General features: G+C 42.0%; 1 protein-coding gene across 3 annotated transcripts in view; it reads right to left on the reverse strand.

The window, feature by feature from the left end:
* Positions 1-23,468, reverse strand: part of LOC309626823 (uncharacterized protein) — a 426,800-nt gene that overhangs the window by 395,801 nt on the left and 7,531 nt on the right. The gene's annotated exons all lie outside the window — the stretch shown is intronic.

Below are 23,468 nucleotides of genomic sequence, written 5' to 3' on the forward strand. Positions count from 1 at the left end.
GATGTTGAGGTGAGGAAGACATATGGGTCTAGGGTGAGTCTCAAGAATCTGGTTTGGATCAGGAATTCAGAAGAAAGTTAAGGAAGTCAGAGGGAAGGGCAGGGGTATTAGTGGGGAAGGGTCTTCCTCCTTTGAGGGGAAGTCAAAGGAGAGGGATGAGGAGTCCACGTGAGCACCTAACGACCGTTAGCACCGGAGTTGTGCGGAAGCAGCCTCCTGCGGCTCACTGCCTACACCCAGAGCGGAGAAGAGGAAAATTAAAGGAGAAGGCAGGGCTGGTTTGTCTCTTTATACACAGTGAGGGGAGAGACAGAACCCCATAGCAATAGTGAAGTTCTTACACTGTCTCTGGTTTTAGGTGTTGATGTCATCCCTGATCGCCTGGGTCAACCACAGGGTGGAGCAGGAAATCACAGAAGAGATGGCACAAGTCTCATCAGTACCAAAATGGAAGTGGGGTTCTCACTGGGTACCAACAATGTGGTTTCTTTCCATGAAGTTGTCAAATTATAGAGACCAAATTATGGTTTTGATTTCATGTGTCTTTAATGGATGCAAAAATGTAGACAATTCCTTAGGCACCTGGAGTGAGTAATCCTTGAGTCAAGTTTTGATGGGCAATCGCAACTTAGTATTTGCAATGCACCTATTATTCATTCACTCAACCCCACCCTCCAAAAAAATTACTCTGTGAAAATCCAAAGTGCCCCATCCCTATTTCAAGGGCTCTGAATGGTTGCCTAGACCCGTAGGTTGTTTTCCGGCGGGAGGATGAGTGGAGAGGAAAGGAGGGCTGCAGCACCGGCTGTTGCACGGGGACGGGAAGATCTGAAGGGACAAGCAAGCAGGCGCTGAAATGACACCTAAGGCTCAAAGACACAGAGCCTCCATCCCCCATTACCATGAGGACAAAGCAGCAGGAACCAGACGTGTCTACCTCATGTCATTCCTTGACATTTATCTTAACATTTTAGCTGCACAAAAATAGTTTTGGGTGTAGAAAAACATATCAAGTTCTTGGAAAATCAACATTTGCATTTATTCTCAATACTGGGAACCAATAGAAACCGTGAGCATGAGAAGCTGTAGGGAGTGCATCTAAGTAAAACGATTTCTCCTGAACCTCATAAAACCATGGATTCAATTCATCCAAAACGCAGGAAGGTTGAGGGACTGGGCGGGGAGGAAGGGAGAGTCTAAGGACCAAGTTCATGACTGCTTCACGCACTTGCTTACAGACACACGCACATGTTCATTTCCTCACAATGTCGGAACACATGGCCACCTACAAGGTTTAACTTTTTTTTTTTTTTTTAAACATGGCATTAAAATTCAAACTAACCTTCAGAATATTATTGAAAGAGCTAACGGGTTTTATATGAAGGGAGCCTCGGGGGGATTCGACTGGTGGGATTTCAAGACTAATATCTGGTCCTGGTTCTCTTGCCTAACCCCTTTTCTAGGTCCTAGAGCAGCCTTCCTACTTCTACTGATCTTCAGACCATGTATTTTTAACCTCCTTGTTAAGTCTGTCTCTTCTAGAATACAGCAAATAAACCTCCAAATGGTAATGCAACAAGAATAGCGGCCAGTAAACACCTGGACAACACTTAAACAAGCTGCCATCATGGTCCATGGAGCGCCCCCCCTCCCCCAGGTACACCCTGGCAGAGAGCAGGGCATAAGGGCAGGGAACCCAGGGCCCTACAACGCCCCCGCCCAGCAGCAAGCAGCCAGAGGAAGATCGTCGCCCCTTCTCCTTACGAAAAGGGTTCCCGAACGCCTGAGAGGGAGCTAGGCAGATAGACATGACCGGGGTATCCAATAAGGCCAAAGGATACAGGCTCAGCTGGACTTTTAAACTCTGTTTTCACTGCCCAACAGCTCTCTCTTGAACTCACACAACAGATTGTCAACCTAGCAGCTCCAATTAACACTCTACAAGAACAAATAAATTCTCTAGCAGGAGTGGTTTTACAGAATAGGAGAGCTTTAGCCTCACTAACAGCTAACCAAGGTGGGACCTGTGCAGTGTTAAAGGAGGATTGCTGTTTTCTTTGCTTATTTAAAGAGAGGGAGAAATGTGGTGCTCCAAGGACAAAGAACAACATAAACACAAAGGGCCAACATCGCCGGAACAGAGGGTTACCGGACTCATCACCCTGTCACGCAACAACCATTACATCTTTGAACCCTCCCAAGCAGCCTGCCCTGCTCCTTTCCCGTCCCATATACGGAAGCGTATCTGTCCTGCTCTTCCCCCACTCTGCACACTGGAAGTATGCATACCCTACGCGATCGGCAGATGACTCGCAAGTTCCTTTGTTCCCTGGCATAAAAACAGACCAGTAACCCAGGCTCGGGGTCAACTCTCCCCATCAGAAAGTCAGGCCGCCGTTCTGGCAGCAACCTTTCCCTTTAATAAATTCTATCTTCTTTACAAAAAAAAAAAAAACAAAAAAAAAACCCACAGCATCACCCACTCCACACCCCCCTCAAAAATGCCTACTTTAAAATATCCACTGCTGGAAGCAACCTAAATGTCCATCAACAGAAGAATGGATAAAGAAGACGTGGTACATCTATACAGTGGAGTATTAGCCATAAAAAGGAACGAAATTGTGCAACCTGCAGAGACGTGGATAGACTTAGAGACTGTCATACAGAGTGAAGGAAGTCAGAAAGACAAAAACAAATATCGTATATTAACACATATATGTGGAACCCAGAAAAACGGTACAGATGAACCGGTCTGCAGGGCAGAAATAGAGACACAGATGTAGAGAACAAACGTAGGGAGACCAAGGGGGGTAAGCGGTGGGGGGTGGGGGTGGTCGTGGGATGAATTGGGAGATTGGGATTGACATGTATACACCGATGTGTATAAAATGGATGACTAATAAGAACCTGCTGTTTAAAAAAATAAAACAAACAAAAAAAAACATTGGATAGAATCACCGAAGAACACTGACACTGGGAGTGGGGGATTAACTCAGAGGAGGTCTTCCAAGCCAGCAGCAGTAAAACTTAAGGGGCAGGACTCTTCTGAAAGCCATCTGTTCTCAGAACTAAACAGCACACAGGGACAGAAACAGACCAGGAGTCAACGAGATTTCTCAGCCCACTACGAAAGTTTCAGAGCTCAAAAGTATTGATCAATAGAATCAAGGAACTTCCCAAAACTTGCTTTCTTCAGTCTTGGGGAGTAAAAGGAATGTCCAACTAGGATTTAGAAGATTGCGTTCAAATTCCTGTTCAACCCTCACTAGCTGTGTGTCTTCAAGCAAATAGCTAAACCTCTCTGAGAGGCAAATATGGTAATGGAAAATAAAAATTTTTTAAAAAGCACTAGACTTCAGAAAACTGGTCCAAATCACTACGGCCAAGTCACAGCTGAGCCTTATGCAAATGAGCTTATAATGCCTGTGTCACAGAGCTGCTGGCAGGGGTGGGTAACAGGGGCAAAGGCTATGCCTCCACCACCCACCCCCCAACCCAGAAAAAAAGAGGGAGTCAAACCAGGAGGTCCTTCAAAATCCCTTCTTGATCAACGTTTAGTCAATGATCCTTTGGAGAAAAAGAGCTAATAAACCACCTGCTCGTGTCAAGTGTCTAGCAGGTGATAAACAGCCCATTTCGTGGGGGAAGGGTGGAGGTGGAGGGACCCAAGCAGCCACACAGGGCCCTGCACTTAGAAGGGTCCACATGGGGGCTAAGGCTCTGATGTCACTGTCTTCAGTTTCTTCATTTTTAAAAGAAATATTTATTTATTTTTTATTTGGCTGTGCTGGGCCTTCACTGTGGCATGCAGGATCTTTTAGCTGTGGCATGTGGGATCTAGTTCTCTGACCTGGCATCAAACCCGGGCCCCCTGCATTGGGAACACAGAGTCTTGACCACTGGACCACCAGGGAAGTCCCAATTTCTTCATTTTTTTTTTTTTGAAAGGAACTTTTTACATGGGCCTCTTTCACTTGGATTAATACTTTTGAAATCCATCCAAGTTGTTGCATGTATCAGTAGTTCCTTCTTTTTTTTTTAATTTTTATTTATTTATTTATTTATTCATTCATTCATTTATTTATTTTTGGCTGTGTTGAGTCTTCGTCTCTGTGCGAGGGCTTTCTCTAGTTGCGGCAAGCGGGGGCCACTCTTCATCGCGGTGCGCGGGCCTCTCACTATCGCGGCCTCTCTTGTTGCGGAGCACAGGCTCCAGACGCGCAGGCTCAGTAGTTGTGGCTCACGGGCCTAGTTGCTCCGCGGCACGTGGGATCTTCCCAGACCAGGGCTCGAACCCGCGTCCCCTGCATTGGCAGGCAGATTCTCAACCACTGCGCCACCAGGGAAGCCCCCCAATTTCTTCATTTTTGAACAAGGAGCCCTGCATTTTCGTTTTGCACTAAGTCCCGCACATCACGTGGCAGGCCTGGTACCCGACACTGTGCTTAGCGTCCAGGACACGGCAATAAAACAGACCAGCACCCTGGGGGCTCCAAGCAAGTATATTACTTGGGCAGCAAATCCTACATAAAAAACAGGGCGTTCAAGGAAAGATATTCATGCCTGTTTTATTCCTCAGCCCAACGACAGATTGAAAGCTCTAAAGATTAAAGTGGTTACTTTTCCCCAGGACAGGTCCGGCTTGCTTGTACATGAAACACACACACCCCTGGAGACTCACCCAGCCACACCCTTCTGAGGCGAGTTGTTTTCCTGGACACTTACAGCTCCCTGAGGCACGTCCATCTGGCCACGCTACGGACAGCTAAGTGCTTGAAACAGTGGTTCTGAAAGCGTGGTCCCCAGCCCAGCAGTATCAGCATCACCTGGGAGCTTATTAGAGATGCAAATTCTCAGGCCCCGCCCCAGACCTACTGAATCAAGCTCTGGGTGTGGGCCCAGCAATCTGGGTTTTTTGTTTGTTTGTTTGTTTTATTAATTAATTTATTTATTTTTGGCTGTGTTGGGTCTTCGTTTCTGTGCGAGGGCTTTCTCTAGTTGCGGCAAGCGGGGGCCACTCTTCATCGCGGTGCGCGGGCCTCTCACTATCGCGGCCTCTCTTGTTGCGGAGCACAGGCTCCAGACGCGCAGGCTCAGTAGTTGTGGCTCACGGGCTTAGCTGCTCCGCGGCATGTGGGATCTTCCCAGATCAGGGCTCGAACCTGTGTCCCCTGCATTGGCAGGCAGATTCTTAACCACTGCGCCACCGGGGAAGCCCGGCAATCTGGGTTTTAACAAGTCCTGCAAGTGATTCTGATGCATGGGCTAAAGTTTCAGAACCACTGGCCTAGATAATCAAATTTAATCACTTTATCACTTTGAAATATGTTTTTATCTTTCCAATCTTTTTTTTTTTTTTTTTTGGCTGGGGAGGGTGTGTTGGGGGAATTGGTGGGGGGTCGGGCCTTCCCAGCATCCTCCCCCCACACACCACGAACAATCACCAGCAATTCCTGAAGATCCAGATCTCTCTGTGTGTTTCCCACAAAATTCAATTTAACTCACACACTTTGTTTTTGTCTGTTCATTCAAGACACAGTGCAGCCCGGAGTCCCTAGTGAACAAACATCCCATCTGCACATGTCAAGTACCTGATTCATTTAGACTTATCCCAATTGCTTAATGTCTGCAACAGAAGCCTCCGTGATACTCTTGATCTAAACAGCTGAGTTAATGCCCTGGGACAAAGGGGCCCGGTGTTTAGGTGAGCTCCTATGGGCCCGACAGCCACAAAGAGAAGCTTGTTGAATGCACACATAAAGAGAGAAGAGATAGGAGGCAGAGACTCTGATCTTCATGACCCTCTGATTATTCTATCAGTTAGTTAAAGCATAAATCCATCCTCCAACCTAACAAAATACTATTTTACTTCCTTTTACTCCATATTTTATCTTTTATAGCCAACAAAACATAAAAACCTTACAAAGGTTATGTTCTCATCAATTTTTGCCCTAAAGACAATAAATTAAGTGGAGGTTACTGCAGCAGCAGCAAAGACATCAGCCCGAAACTTTCTGGAAAGACAATCTTCTCCTCCCACCATCGGAGTTCAGAGCTGCCAGTCAAAGACGTAGCCGTTAAAATTAAATGTCAATGGTACTGCCATCCTATTTCTTTAATTAGTGTCTAGCCTTTACTCTTGTTTCTTAAAAATCTGCTCTGGAGGCCAACAAATAAAAAAGAATGTGAAAACATGAAAACTTAAATATTTGTCAGATATAAGAAAGAAAATCTACCCTTTTCTGAATCAATTTTTTTTTTTTTTGGCTGTGTTGGGTCTTCAAACTGCTGCGTGCAGGCTTTCTCAAGCTGCGGCGAGTGGGGGCTACTCTTCGTTGCGGTGCGCGGGCTTCTCATTGTGGTGGCTTCTCTTGTTGCGGAGCACGGGCTCTAGAGCGCAGGCTCAGTAGTTGTGGTGCACGGGCTTAGTTGTTCCACGCGGCATGTTGGATCTTCCCGGACCAGGGCTCGAACCCGTGTCCCCTGCATTGGCAGGAGAATTCTCAACCACTGCGCCACCAGGGAAGTCCCTCTGAATCACTCTGAGTCCAATATCTTCCAGTTCTCACTGTAATAAAGTCTCCAAAACCTCCCCAACACTAAACTCAAAATTTACTTTTTGTTTATATAAAAACCACTTAACCACTGTTTGTCCGAAGTTCCATTACATGAGTTAGTACCAAGTACTTAGAACAAGACCTGGCACATAGCAAGGGCTCAACAAGTATTAGTTCTCCTTCTTATTCATTGTTGCTGCTGCTGTAACTGTTAGATGATGTGCTACTATGTGCTAAGTATATACAATGAAAAGCAAAACAGACGTGGCTCTCATGAAGCTCACAAGCTAGCAGCAGAGACAGACACCAAAAAAATAATCACACAAGTAAATATAAGTCAAAAACTGTACAATTAAGATATAACCCATGGGGGATGGGAACTAAGAAAAGCCCAGAGTAGTTTTATCATTTTATGATTTTGAAACCTCTTGGATATATAATTTAGACCAAATCATAACCCTTCCCCAGATGTTTTCAAATCCTTTTGTATTACTATGTAAATTCCAAACGTAAACCAGCCAAAAAGATTTGTAAACAAATATTCATATTTCATGACTATACCATTCAACATCAGAAACATTGCCCCAATTGTGTAGATCAGAACTTATTTTTTTTTAATACTGTTAACATTTCCAAATACAGAAACTGGGATATCCCAAGAAACAAGCCTATGTTCAGATATAGTCAGTGAATCTTCCATGAATTTTCTCAGAACTTTATCAATTAAAATTAACTCATAGTTAAAGGTTCACCTTTAAGAATGCAAACCACTTTCTTGAACCTTATGACTATTTCTAAATAATATAAATTACTTGATTTAGGGCTTCCCTGGTGGCACAGTGGTTGAGAATCTGCCTGCCAATGCAGGGGACATGGGTTCGAGCCCTGGTCTGGGAAGATCCCACATGCCACGGAGCAACTAAGCCCGTGAGCCACAACTACTGAGCCTGCGCGTCTGGAGCCTGTGCTCTGCAATGGGAGAGGCCGCGACAGTGAGAGGCCCGCGCACCGCGATGAAGAGTGGCCCCCACTTGCCGCAACTGGGGAAAGCCCTCGCACAGAAAGGAAGACCCAACACAGCTAAAAATAAATAAATAAATAAATAAATAAATTTCTTTAAAAAAAAAAAAATTACTTGATTTAAAATAATTTTTATTCCATTAACTTCTTTTCTTTAACTATAAAATGCATTTTTCTGGTGACTTCACTTAGACCCAAGAGCAAGAAAAAAATACGTGACCACAGAACATAGAGGCCCATTCTTAACTAGGATCTGTTTCACAAGGAGAACTGGGGAAATTCAGGAAGGCCCAGGGACTTCTCCACTGGACCAGACACAGGGAAACGTGCTAGAGCTCGGGGGGAACCCTGAGAGCATCTCCCTAACTTCTTTATAGCTTGGCAGGAGGGCCTGGACCCAGAGCCCAGGCTCTCCTGTCTGGATTCCAGCTCCAACTCTTCATGTTTTAATTTGGAGCAAGTAGCGTAACCTTTCTCAGTTTCAGTCTCCTGCTCTCTAAAATGGGTACCCACATCCTAAGGAAGCAGTGGGATGAGGTGGGGGAATGTATGCAAACGCTTCTTAGCATAATGCTGAAACCAACTGAGTTCTCGTCAGCAACCGTTCAAGCCTCTCCAAACTCTGTCTCCTGATGAGACAAGATCCAAAGTCACAACTAAAATACAATACAAACTGGGACCCGCAGGTGCACTTACCACTGCCCATGAACTCGCTCTTGAACCTACCAATCCTCCCCTAGGATCCCCCTAGGGCCACCAGGGGAGCTGTCACCCCATGGGAGATGGCGGGTAGGTCCCAGGAAGCACACTTCCTCTGAGTCTTTAGAGACCTCTATGGTCTGACCTCCTGACATGTTCAGCCCTGGTCCACATCTCACGGGGCAGTTTATTACCAAAGTAGAGATTGCAGCTAAACCAATAGGTCAAACAGAACTTAGCCCTCCACAGTTACCTCATCTTGCACATTATCTATATGCACAGCAATCAATTCCTGCGTGCTAAGTTCTTTAGTCCCGTAAGACACCCAAGAAGGAAAAGTCTTTAGACTGTCATTCAAGACCCTTTCATCCATCCATTTAAAACACTTATTACTACATGCCGTGCGCCACACTCCGTGCTAGGCCCTAGATATACAAATGCCAAAGACTCAGTCCTCGTCATCAAGGCCTTCACAGTCTTGGAGGAGGGAGATGTTTAATAGATAATTTTAATATAATGTCAGTATAGTGGAAAAAGTCACACAAAGATGTCAAAATGTTTTTCCTGTTAGGAATTTGGCCTGGGAAGTAAAATATTTAAGATGTGAATTTTTTAAAATGCTCTTCCAAAATGGCTATATTACCACCTTTGGTTAGCTAATTAATACACATCAACTGTAAAAGAACCATGAAATAAAGATAAGCAAAAAGAAGAATATAACCTATAATCTTACTGTCTGGAATAACTACTGTTAACATTTAGATGGATGGCCTTCTGGGTTTTAAAATATGTATCTGAACAAGATATATGAAATCATTTTATACAGAGTATGGTAACCTGGGTTTTTCACTTTTCAACAAACATCTATTAACATATTTCTGGAGTAGTAAATGCTCCTCTAACTTATCATTTTAAGTGATTATATAGAATTCCACGATAGGTTCCATAATTTTTTTTACTACGCTCTACTGTTTGATAGTAGAGGATAGACCACTTCCAATTTTTTTTTTTTTTGGCTATAATAAACATTACAACATTCTTGTTCACACATCCTTTCAAACTAGCCCAATTATTTCTCCAGAATAACTTCCTAGGGGGTTGAATTGTTGGATCAAAGGGGAAGCATATTTTTAAATATGACACAAATGAACCTATCTACGAAGCAGAAACAGACTCACGGACATAGAGAACAGACTTGTGGCTGCCAAGGGGGAAGGGGACTGGGGGAGGGATGGAGTGGGAGTTTGGGCTTAGCAGATGCAAACTATTATATATAGAATGGATGGACAATAAGATCCTACTGTACAGCACAGGGAACTATATTCAATATTGTGATAAAGCCATAACGGAAAAGAATACGAAAAAGAATGTATATATGTGTAACTGAGTCACTTTGCTGTACAGCAGAAATTAACACAACATTGTAAATCCACTATACTTCAATAAAAAATAAAAATTTTTAAAAAGGTAAGCGTATTTTTAAGACGTTGATACCTGTTACCAAACTGCCCTCCAGAAAAGTTGTACCATTAAAAGCCACCATTTCCCCCTGTCTTCACCCTCATTTTATAGCATCACTCTTCTTACTCTTTGCATTTCATAGTTTTAAGTTTTAATGTACCCACCTTAGCTAAAAATGTTGCTTACAAGAGCATCTTTTTCAGAGGTATCAGTAGTTACGACATTTGCTGAAATTAGGCAGCCATAAGCTGCCGGTCATCCCAGTTTGGGTTTGGGGCCTCAGGGCTGCTGGAACTCCACTATGCATAGAAGTCACCTGGGGATCTTGTCGCAAGGCAGATTCCAAGTCAGTAGGTCTGGGGTAGAGACTGAGGTCTAACAAGCTCCAGGTGATGCCATACTGCTGGTCCATGAACTACACTTTGAGGAGCAAAGAGCACACTCTCTTCTCTCGAGGCCCCTCCAGGTCCCTGAAAGACACCCCCATCTCCCCAGCAGCGTCCTCCTCAAAAGTGCCCTGAAATTATCCTACCTGAAATAGGCCTGAAATTATCCTACCACTCACTCCTTGCCTTGTCTTAAATGCAAGGCCTGAAATTATCCTACCACTCACTCCTTGCCTTGTCTTAAATGCAAGGCCTGAAATTATCCTACCACTCACTCCTTGCCTTGTCTTAAACAATTCGCTAAGCTTCAAAGGGCTTCAGTTTACCCATCTGTGAAATGAAAAGCGTGGAGCATCTGGTCGCTAAGTTCCTTCCCATCTCCAACAGTGAAGGGAGGTCTCCCTGCGCAAATATAACTAGGTGCATCCTAGGACTATTTTGAATATCTTCTTCCCTTCACCCCACAGGAGCACACTCGGAATGAGGGCAATAGAGGGGGTGACGTTGCAGCAGCTGGTGACAGCCGCAGCCCAAGGAAAAAGCACCCCTGAAAGGGGACACTCTCCTCCAACTACCTCTCTCCTGGGAGTTCCCAGTCGGTCATTTTCTCTTCCCAAGAGGAATAGATTTAACAAGAACCTGCGGCTAATTCGCCCATTAAAGGAACAAAGAGTGGAATGAGGGAGGAGACTGAGAGAGATATTGCATCTGTAAATAGCTGGCCAAAGAGCCTCAGAAGTGAGCTCTGGGCAAAGGGAGTCCAGCGTCTCCATAATATTTCACTTGTAATGGCTATTCCCTTCTGTTCTGTTTTCCCTCTTGCTTTTCTGCAACACTGAAAGGTGGGCAGAGGCAGAACGTGATCCTCAGCGCCCGTGCTGGCGGGAGCAGTCGTCTAAAATGATGTCGGATCTATAGACATATTTTCTTCTTTGCCAATAATATGAAAATGCTGTCGTTCTTGTTCTGTAGGGACATGAAACATGTATTCTCCACCCTCGGAGAAGACAGACTGTCATGCTCCCCAGTTCAATCAAGTTATCGAATACGACCATGAACCGTCGTCTCCTTCAATTCTCTGTTTTTGGAAGGAGTGAACCAGAAAGATTTCTTTTTAGGCATAGTGCACTTTCCCCCTGCCTCTCTGCATTTACTGGCAGGGAGTTTAACATGTTCACGAAATTCTTTTTCTCGCTTACATTTCCTTTAGCTTCCTTTAAACAACTCCTACGTATTTGACTCCTAAGGAACTTTTCTTAAAAAGTGCCCATGTCCTTTGCTTTTCTCTTATGGGGATGGTATCCTGTCCTTCCCGGTGTCTCCCACAAAATCGGGAGACTTTTGTTGCTTAAGTTACGCCTGAATTAGGTATGATGGTCAACTCTAAAGGGCATCAGCCAACCTACCAGAACCGAATAGACAATAAACACAAATACATCTGCTAGCATCTTCCACTTTTAACGTTTATGCTGCCGGCATAACCCACTTCCACTCTGCAAGCCCTCAGCCCCTCCTTCGGAGCTGTCTGCCATCTTTTGCTCGCCCATGTTCAGGTGGAGCCCCAGCCAGGACACATTTCTCTGAAGAGCTGCAGCCCTAATTCCTCCCCATCATTTCGCAGCTTGTCAGCGGGACCCAAGCAATAAAAAGATCAATAAGAAAACAAATCCCACCTGATTAGGTCCTGTTTGATCTTAAACCCACAGCATCCAAGATTTCAGCTACATAAGGCTGGCTCCAGACAAGAGGAGCAGAGTTTTCTTATGAAAATAAATTAGACAAGTACACAGAAGAAAGAAAATGGATGTGCAATTAACTGCTAAAATGTTTGAGAGCCTTCACTATGGTTGGTGAGCTAAAAGCAAAGGGCAATGGTTTCTTTTCCCATCTTGTTTAGTCTTTTATTCTCTACTCTCCATTCTCCCTGCAACAAGACAAATGTTTTGCTCTCAACAAATATTTTCCAAGAATCCAGAAAAGAATAAATGTATGTATACGTATATAACTAAATCACTTTGCTGTACACCTGAAACTAACATAACACTGTAAATCAAATATACTCCAATATTTAAAAAAAAAAAATCTTAGTAAAGTACTTGGGATGGAGTAAATGCTCAGTGTATTTTTTTTTTTTCAGGTACTATTTTTCGATTAGGGATGTTTTTCTTTCTCTTGTACGCTGGGGTTTTGTTTTCCACACTGAAATTATAACATACCCCAAAGACAGCAAACGCAAGTCCTAGGAGTCGCCTTGCTACAAGCCATCAGCTGCAATCATATCAAGATGAATATATTGTCAGGAACCTGTAAGTAGCATTTCATTTACCACACTCCCTCCCCTAAGAGAGGCTCTGCCAGGGATTAGATTATTATGCAAGCTTCCTGGACCCACTCCAAATGCAGATTGCAACTACAATTCAAAGAGAAACTTAATAAAAGGTGATAGGAAATAAACCTTCCACAGAACACTTTTTCTAAAAAAAATTAACCTTTTCAAAGTTTAATTCCATCCTATATACCCATAAATAGACCAGCTTTCAGGAACTAAAAGCTAATCCTATAGTAATAACACAAAGCTTGATATCTCATTCCATGCGATCATTAATACTGCTTTAAACATCATGAGAAATCTCTTCGACTTCTTAAGCTTTGCAATTCATTTCTATACACCAATTCAAGAAACCTCATTAATTTAGGTGGCCTTTTTGCGGTACATCTGAGGCACGCAAATATTTGGGATTTTTACCTTAGGTCAGAGATTAAGAAAAAATTAACTTCTCATTTTTGGAAAGGATTTATGAATGTGAAAAAAATGCTTTTGACAGTAACATGTTTATCTTACCTAGTTCGCAAGTAAAATAGGCCGCACGGAATACAGGAAGTAAAAACTGAAAAAGGCAAAAGGTTTTATATAAATGGTAGGGGTATTTTTTAAGAAAGAAAAAAAATCTTGTTACCTCTTCACCATTTTTTCCTATAACCCAGTTTCAATATTCCAATCAAGTGTAAGAAGGAAGAGGTTTGATATGGGAGAGGAAAAAAATCCTTTGAACACTGATCGACACTCGATTTGTTCAGTTATTTTACCTAGATTTAACTCTGTATGCTTGACTCTCCAATCATTTGATTGACTGAGATACTATTTCCACTGAACTGGGTTTACAATTATCCTTAAACCAGTGAAACTTCAAAGGCTGTTCAATAGATATTTTCCGTTCTTCATTAGAACTCGTAAATATATAACCTGCACATAAACAAGCCATTCTGCCTAATTAAATGGAATCTCTTCGTCTCTATTAAACATTTAGAAGTGCTGCCTGAGTATAAACATGTCATCTGAGAAGCGGGGGAGGGAGATTCTCGTAATATCCATGCATAACCAACTGAATCTCCTTTAAGCAAAGCCACATTAATAATAGCAGAGATGCACATAAATTTTTCTAATTATTTTACTATCAGTAAAGATTGTTTAAAGGATATTCATTTTTGGCAATGACCCCCTCAAGTATTATCTGAATAATAATCCTTCTAGGGAAACACAGTCTGGGTGCTTTAATTTACTTCAGAGATTATCACATAGCCTTTTCCCCACTTTCTTTTTCAAGTATCTGTATCCTGGAAGAGATAATACAGCATTTTTCTCTAACAGTTGTATTTAGCTTAGAGAATGAGTTGTTTGTTTTGTTTTTTAATCATATATCTAGAGTTAGAATTCTTAGGAAGATAATCCATAAAAGCTCTACTTTGGAAATGCAAATGTTCCTAAAGTGTTTTGAGTTTGGATTGTTTGGTCTGTTAAAGAAAGCAAAGGTTTTTAAACTCCGCTTTTTTTCGAAAATTGATGGAGGAATTATAAAGCACCTCCAGCTAAACAAGCAGTTGAACTTGTGCTTAGGATTCACTTCCCAGGTTCCCAACATTCTTTAAAAAAAAAACAAAAAAAACTCTTTTCATGAAGTTTGAAACAATATTTGTGACACTGAGCTTTATGTCATAAGACCAGGCAGAAATTGTAGCAGGTAAATGTTGGAGGAAGCAGATGTCGATTTTTGAGCTGCGGTGTTTTGTTAGACCGCCCTCTTGTGGTCAAACATCATCAACACAATTTCTGTTCCACATTTTTTTAAAAAACAAGTTCAACAATCCACAGTAGCATAATTCTGACAAAAATAAGCTGCAAGTTGGGGGTGAACTTTCTAATATTCTGTCGGGTTTTGGATCCTCTCCTCTTCTCCAAAAACAACTTACAATGCATTCACTCGAGTTAACAGGAAAGTATGAGAATTCTTAAATGTACTAGATCTCTTAACATACACATGCACCAATTAAACACAATGTTCCTAGTGATTTGGGAACAGAGAAACTCTTCTACGTGAAATGGCACCCATCCCCAAATGTCCTTCAGCTGACCATGGAAGGGATGCTTTCTTTCCCTAGCATCAGCAGCCCTGGCAGATACTGACAGCATAAGGTGGACATAGCAGCTGCAGGCTGGGTGGATAATGTCACCCAACACGGCCTGAGATGTCTTAAAATGCTGTGATGGGTGTTGACTGCACCCATCTACAAGGAAAATATATATCCCCAGTGGACCAGGGGCCCAGCTGCCTCAGTCTTTGAGTGGAAGTAAGTGTAGCTTTTTTGTGATACCCACTCCAGTAGAGCTGCAGGAATTCAAAATGAGGGAAAAAATAGTGAAGGGAGTAATTACATTCAAGTATTTCCATAATTCGTTAAGTATGTAAAATATAAACCATTTCTATGGCTTCAGAAGGTTCTACCTAGAAGTTTCACTGAAAATAAGGATCTTTATGATAAATCCTGCCTTCGACCAGGAAACCTGTGTTAAGAAGGATTGAGAAATGAGACCCTCTCTTTCATACATCAAATTTTAGGTCTTGAGGGGAGCCTGGAGATCATAAATTGCAAATTGTCACTTTACAGATTAAAAAAAACAAAGCCCAATGAGGTGTAGGGATTTGCCCAAGGTCTCCTGGTAAAAAGCAGCAAACCCAGGATTAGAAGGGAGTCTCCCAGCTATACTAACTAGCATGACCCATCCTCCTTGGCCCCGTCTTGCCAAAGGGTATCCTGGCATCCAATTCCCTATGGAGTCCTGTGGTCCACAATCTTCTAGCTCAGTGATCCCTGAACTGCTACTAAAACTTCTTTCCTGCTACTGAGTGGTCTGTCCTCATTCCCTCCTCACAATGAGAAGTAAATGACAACCAAATTCTTTAAAACAAGACTAGCAGCCATTGAAAACCACGACCAAACTCAATACAACATTGAATACAAACATCCTCCCCAGAAGTTTCCAGAATTCCCATTCCATGTGGGCTCATGTACTGTGGGGCTCATCCACCAAACTTCTTATACAAAATGGAATTAGAGTATGTAAGGGAACTGATAATGTGTCATTTTTGGTCATAAATGCCAATGTTAGTACTCCTCCATGATTCACTTTATAGGTTATTAGTCATTTATGAAAATAAAAGCCCATAGAATGACTCACTGTAAGTAAAAGAACTGAAGAGAGGTCCTTGATCAGTTGCCCCCAGCTGATGATACATTACATACAGATGTGTACATAGCAGAACGGTTCTCTGGGGTTGATGGACTTCCACCAAGATCTGACGCGGTTGTGGTAGTAACAGAGATGCCCACAAGATGGCACTCTTCTTTATTTTTAATTCATGGTAAGGAAAAAAAAAGATTCTCCACACAGTCTAAGAATAAATGGGATATGTAGCTAACTCCATACAATGTCACGTTTAATGTTGTAACAGGCATCACAGTTGTGAAAATCTGCCCCCCTCCTTCCCTGAGGAATGTGATGATGGAGGACAGAAAGGCCTGAAAACAGGTGTTGATGTTGTGAGGGAATGCCAGGCCTTGGGACCGGAGGGAGGGAGGGAGGGAGGGAGGGAGGGAGGGAGGGAGTGTGTGTGTGTGTGTGTGTGTGTGTGTGTGTGCGTGCGTGCGTGCGTGCGTGTGTGTGTGTGTGTGTGTGTGTACACATACCACATGATTCTATATTTTTCCTTAAAGGTGAGTTCTGTTTCAAAAGTATGTTAATTAGACTCTCTCCCGTCTTAACAATTTTCTATCTTCAAGGCCAAAATAAAGGCTCTCCAACTACAGTGCCTTGCTCCACAAATTCCCTTCTGAAGGGACTTTACTATCTTTGACACATACACACGCAGCACTCCATCTCCTGTGCTGCTGAAATAACAAAGCCTTTGTAGTTCTCTTTAGTAGGCGGCAGATAACATCTGATTTGGCAGAATGATGGGCAAAAGGAAAATAATACATGGAGGTTATAAGACCTCAGTGACTGCGCCAGAACTCTCAAAGCTCACTTCCACAGCACTCTAGTTCCACAAACCAGACAGAAACGTTTTGCCAACAAAAGCTTTGCAAGCTTTAATGTGCATACAAATCATCTTGGGGATCTTGCTCAACTGCAGATTCTGATTCAATAGGTTTGGGGCAAGACCTGATTCTGCATTCCTAACAAGCTCCCAGATGATTCTGGTGCTCTGGTCTGAAGACCACGCTTTGCGTGGCCAGGACTTAGTGAACCATTAACATCCCTATGACGAAACCATTTTAGAATATTTTAAAGGCAACATTATTATTTGTGATTATCAAGGAACAATTTTCTTCTTCCCTTTTACTCCCAGAGCTACATTTGGAATTTTGACTAAGTATGCACCCATTGTTTAGCCATCCCTTTTACATTATAAGTAATTGATCGAGTGGTGATCAAAAGCCAATGTGCTTTTACTTAACTAAAACACAGCTGAGATTTGCACACAGTGAAACATTTCACTATACAATTTACCCTTCTAATAGGACTCAATGGCCTTGATATGTGAAAGACCACGCTGTACTGACCCTTAATCAAAGAACTTTAAAAAGATACCAAGCAAACCAATGCAATTGTAATTAACAATGTTAAATCAACATTTAATAGATGCCAAACAAGGTAAACCCATTTAGAATGATCTTTTCTGTCTGAAAAGGAAGTACTTATTATGAGATTAAAGTTTATCTGCTGAATTAAAAGATGTCAATAATACAAAAGTTACTTCACTCAGCTTTTGCACAGCAAAGGAAACCATCAATGAAATGACAAGACAACCTACTGAATGGGAGAAGATACTGGCAAATCATATGACCCATAATGGGTGAATAACCAAAATACTGAGTTGGCCAAAAAGTTCGTTTGGGTTTTTCAGTAAGATCTTATGGAAAATCCCGAACCAACTTTTTGGACAGCTCAATACGGAAAAACCCAAATGAACCTTTTGGCCAACCCAGTATAAACAGCACATACAACTCAGTAACCAAAAAAAAATCTGATTTTAAAATGGGCAGAAAACCTGAATAGACTTTTTTCAAAGAAGACACAAAGATGGCTAACAGGCACGTGAAAAGATGTTCAACATCACTAATTATTAGAGAAATGCAAATCAAAACCACAATGAGGTATCACCTCACACCTGTCAGAATGGCTAACATCAAAATGTCTACAAATAATAAATGTTGGCGAGGATGTGGAGAAAAGGGAACTCTTGAACACTGATGGTGGGAATGTAAATTGGTGCAGCCACTACAGAAAACATTACAGAGGTTACTCAAAAAACTAAAAATAGAACCACCATATTCTCCAGCAAATCCACTCCTGGGTATACATTTGAAAAAATTGAAAACACTAACTCAAAAAGATACATGTACCCCATGCTCATAGCAGCATTCCATAACCAAGATATGGAAGCAACCCAAGTGTCCACAAACAGATGAATGGATAAAGAAGATGTGGTACATATATACAATGGAATATTATTCAGCCATAAAAAACAATGAAATTCTGCCATTTGCAACAGTGTGGATAGACCTAGAGGGTCTTATGCTTAGTGAAATAAGTCAGAGAAAGACAAACTCTGTTATCACTTATATGTGGAATCTAAAAAATAAAACAAATGAATATATATAACAAAACAGAAACAGACTCACAGATTTAGAGAACAAACTAGTGGTTACCAGTGGGGAGAGAGAAGGGGAAGGGGCAGGGTAGGGGATAAAGAGATACAAACTGTTACATATTTATAAACTATTTATAAAATAGATAAGAAACAAGGATATATCATACAATGAAATATATCCATTATTTTGTAATAACTTTAAACAGAGCATAATCTGTAAAAATATTGAATCACTATGCTGTGTATCTGAAACTAATATTGTAAATCAACTATAGTTCAATAAAGATATACAAACAAAAATTAATGTTGGCTTTTTAACAAATGGTGCTGAATGTCTAAATTTAAAAAGATGAACCCAGACACAGACCTTACACCTCACACAAAAATCAACTCAGAATGGATTGTAGGCCTCAATATAAAATGAAAAACTATAAAAACTTCTTAAAGAAAACATAGGAGGGGACTTCCCTGGTGGTGCAGGGGGCCTGGGTTCAATCCCTGCTCAGGGAATTAGATCCTGCATGCATGCGGCAATTAAGGATCCCGTGTGGGACTTCCCTGGCGGTCCAGTGGTTAAGACTTCGTCTTCTAATGCAGGGGGTGTGGGTTTGATCCCTGGTTGGGGAGTAAGATCCCACATGCCTCCTGGCCAAAAAACAAAATATAAAGCAGAAGCAACACTGTAACAAATTCAATAAAGACTTTAAATAAATAAATAAATAAAGATCCCCGTGCCGCAACTAAGACCCAGCACAGCCAAATAAATAAACATTTTAAAAAGAAAACACAGGAGAAAATCTACATGACCTTGGGTTTGGCGATGAGTTTTTACATACAATACTAACAGCTCAATCTATGAAAGAAAAAAATAGGTTGGACTTCATTAAAATTAAAACTTCTGCTCTGTGAAAGATACTGTTAAGAAAATGAAAAGCTAAGCCACAGATTGGAAGAAAATATTTGCAGAACACATACCTGGTAAAGGGCTTATATCCAAAATACGAAAGAACTCTTAAAGTCAACAATTTTTTAAAAAGAACTAAATAAAAGGGGTCAAAAGATCTGAGCAGACACCTCACCAAAGAAGATACAGATGGCAAAGAAGCAGATGAAAAGGTGCTCAACACCACGTGTCATTAGGGATTTGCAAGTGGAAACAACAACGAGATACCACTACAAGACTATCAGAATGGAAGCAGCCGCACTGCACAGGGAGATCACAGGGAGATCAGCTCGGTGCTTTGTGTCCACCTAGAGGGATGGGATAGGGAGGGTGGGAGGGAGACTCAAGAGGGAGGGGATATGGGGATATACGTATATGTATAGCTGATTCACTTTGTTATACAGCAGAAACTAACACACCACTGTAAAGCAGTTATACTCCAATAAAGATGTTAAAAAAAAATAAAAATAAAAAAAAAGACTATCAGAATGACAACATCCAAAAAAACCGACAATACCAAACGTCGACTGCAGAGCACAGGAAGACTCATTCAGTACTGATGGGAACGCAAAATGGTACAGCCGCTCTGAAAGACAATGTGGCAGTTTCTTACAAAACGAAACATAGTCTTACCACCTGACTCAGTAATTGTATTCCTATTTATCCAAATGAGCTGAAACTTATGTCCCCAAAAAAGTCTGCACAGCTATATTCCTAACTGCCAAAACCTGGAAGCAACCAACCAACATGTCCTTTAATAGGTGGATGGATAAACAAACTGTGCTACCTCCAGACAATGAAGCATTGCCCATTTGATAAAAAGAAACAAGCTATCAAGTCACTAAAAAATATGGATGAATCTTAAATGCATATTGCTAGGTGAAAGAAGTCAGTCTGGGAAAGCTGCCTACTGTATGGTTCCAATTGTATGACATTCTGGAAAGGTAAAATTATAAAGGTGGTAAACAGATCACTGGTTGCCAGTACTTGCGGGGGGTGAGGTTGAGTTGGTGAAGTGTAGAGGATTTTGGGGGTGGTGATTCTGTGTGATACTGTAAACTACACGCAAACTAGAAAAAAATTATTTTGGAGATCCCAGAATGGAATAAAAAATATGACAAACAACCCAACTGTATTACAAATGTGTGAAACAACCTTATTAAAGGGGGTGGGGGGGGGAGGAGAATAGTGCTAACCTAAGTAACTCTGGAAATGAGGAGAATCTGAAACACCAAAGAAGAAAGTAACTGCACACAGCACTGTACTCTAGCTGATAAAGTCGTTTTCCTTGGGGATATGGGTTAAAAATTCTGATATTGCTGTACCCATATACCAGAACTGAACAATTAAGTAAATGGATGGCAGATGGCAGGAAGCAGGTTCCTCACTGTTGGAGTGGGAATTTACAGTGCCCATAGGAATGAGCACACCTAATGCCCAGATCTTGGTTTCTAACACCATTCTCCAATGAAAGGAACCAGAGCTGCTTAGAGAAATGGCAGATTCGAGGACTGGAGCAGGAAATATACAAGATGAGTTTGGAGCATCTTATAGCTCCAGAAAATAAGGGAGTGCTCAAAAAAAAAAAAAAAAAAAAAAAAGTTGATGTGTCATAGGGACACAGGAGCCAACTGAAAGAGCTCCCAGTGGCCAAAGCTGGAAAATTTAGAGCAAGAAAATTAAGTAGCATTGGATTATAACCCAAAGCATGAAATAAATATCCATGAGGCCATACTGATATAAAGTAATGATTAAATAAAGAAATAGGGAAAAGAGACAAATCCACTGTGCAGAATTCCAAATAACTTATACAGATATTCCAGCCTCAAGGAGCTGGTAACTTCCCACTTCTTAAGTCACTTCCTTCCACAGAGGAAAGCATGGAAATGGGGGAAGGAGTAACTTGACAGGGCAAGAACCTGACAAACACTACCTGAACCAGGTGATCAATATTAACATGTAAGTGATGTCACGTTGATAGGATGACCTTTTATATAAGATGATGAAAATGGCATTTTACTTCTGTAGTCTTCCTCCAAAAATATACTACCCCAATCTAATGATGAGAACATCAGACAAATTCCAACTGAGGAACATTCTACAAAATAGCTCACCAGCAATCCTCAAAACTGTCAAAGTCACCAAAAGCAAGGAAAGTCTGAGGAACTACCACAGCTAAGAGCCTGAGGAGACGTGACTACTACATATAACATGATATCCTAGACGGGATCATGGAACAGAAAAAGGACATAAGGGGAAAACTGAGGAAATCTGAATAAACCCTGGACTTTAGTTAATAATAATGTATCAAAGTTGGTTTATTCAGCGTAACAAACATGTACTATCATAAGATGTTTTAAAAAGGGAACGCTGGGTGTGGGAATACAGGTACATTTACTATCTTCACAGTAATTCTGCAAATCTCAAAATATTCTAAAATTAAAAGTTTACTTTAAAAATGTTGATAGTCTTTTCCCAGTTCACACACACACACACACACACACACAAATCAAAGAATAGATTTTTCTTCCGTTTTTATTAAAATTCCGCTGCAGGAGCAGTGGATGAGCTAGTTACTAACCACGCTGGAGAAAGAGTAAGAGATTTGGGTTCCGCTTCTTACTGGCCACGTGATTTGGGGAAAGTCAACCTCGCCAAGCCTCAGCTCTCTCATCAGTCAAATGGGCTCATGATACCCACTTCCAGGCACACTGGAGGAATTAAACATCATAATCTATGTCAAACACATAACACAGTGCTTGACATAGAGTAAGCTCAAGAGACTGTTGCTTTAATGAGCTAGCCAATGTAGACTGATTGACAAGACAAATGTCCTGGTAGTAAATAGATTTCAACAGAAAAACTCAGAATGTATAAAATCTCTACACTGAGTCCTTTATTGTGGAGGAGAGAATGACAAAGTCTTACTCTTAATCCATCAAACATCAATATCAGTTCCCAAAAAACATTCAAACAGGTACCTACTCCAGGTTCAAGCGATACGGTCTAACTCACAGAAAGCCTTTCTGGTGGGAGAGATTTGGAGATTTCTTCTCTCATCTGCTCAGTCTGACTCCAGGGCTCAGCCCATACAAATGGGTCTTTAGTCCCTGGCTCTGTGGGTGCAGCCTGAAAAAGGTGCTCCCTCTCCTTTCTCTCCACCCTGCCCCTGTGCCTTCTTTTGCTCTGCCTTTCCTCTTGCTCCTTCAGGCTGAAACCCCTCCATGCCTGTCCTTTGAGATTCAGCTCTGCTCCATGGTCAAGTCCTGAGAATGGAGAAGACAGTTAAAAGACAATCAAACTCTAGGGACTTCTCTGGTGGCGCACTGGTTAAGAATCCGCCTGCCAATGCAGGGGACATGGGTTCGAGTCCTAGTCCGGGAAGATCCCACGTGCCGCGGAGCAACTAAGCCCGTGCACCACAACTACTGAGCCTGCACTCTAGAGCCCACGAGCCACAACTACTGAGCCCACACACCTAGAGCCCGTGCTCCGCAACAAGAGAAGCCACTGCAACGAGAAGCCCGCGCACCACAACGAAGAGTAGCCCCTGCTCGCCGCAACTAGAGAAAGTCCTCACACAGCAACCAAGACCCAACGCAGCCAAAAAAAAAAAAGACAATCACACTCTACGCCCAGCAAAGGGTTCACACCCACTAGCAAACCTCCTTCTATGTTATGAAGCTCACACGGGAGTTTCATTGTAAAAGGCCTCCTTCTCTTCCCTGGCCTCAGCAAGGGCAGCCTGCAGGAGAGGAGGAGAGAATAGGGCAAGAAGGACCACCACTGTACATGTCATTTCCTAGAAACATTTTACATACACATTTGTGAGGCATGAAAATGCTACATATGTGATTATAAAATTTTCCATCCATAAAGCTACTCCTGGTTTATATAATACACGGAAAATGGGTCATTATTTTGTGATGTCCCCAGAAGTGACTCACAGGGACTTGGCCACAGGAGCAAATGTGAGAAGCACTGTCTAGACCTAAGACTCACCACACTGGTTTAACACATCCATAGAAAATAGACACCCCAGACTGCGGGCTCCCTGGACTTTTCCATGGTTTCTGATCTTGTGGGAGCAAAACTCCCCTGAATCTAGGCAGCCTGATATTCCCTATAGTTTTTACTATTATCACTTAATTGCAGTCATCTGACCTACAGCAGCAGACCCGGATCTAGACACTCCAAACCTGTATTCTTTATTGAGGGTGGGGATAGAAAATGACTGATTGATGATTTAACTCACCTCTGAGAGGGAGCCCTCAAAAACTTCTGATACTTAAGCCAGAGTTCCATCCTAAAATACAGTTGACCCTTGAGTAACATGGGTTTGAACTGCAGTTTGAACTGTGCGGGTCCACTTACACGGAGTTTTTTTCCAACAAATACAGCACCTGCATTT

Source organism: Balaenoptera borealis (assembly GCF_965194805.1).
Source record: "Balaenoptera borealis genome assembly, chromosome: 3".
Lineage (NCBI taxonomy): Eukaryota > Metazoa > Chordata > Mammalia > Artiodactyla > Balaenopteridae > Balaenoptera > Balaenoptera borealis.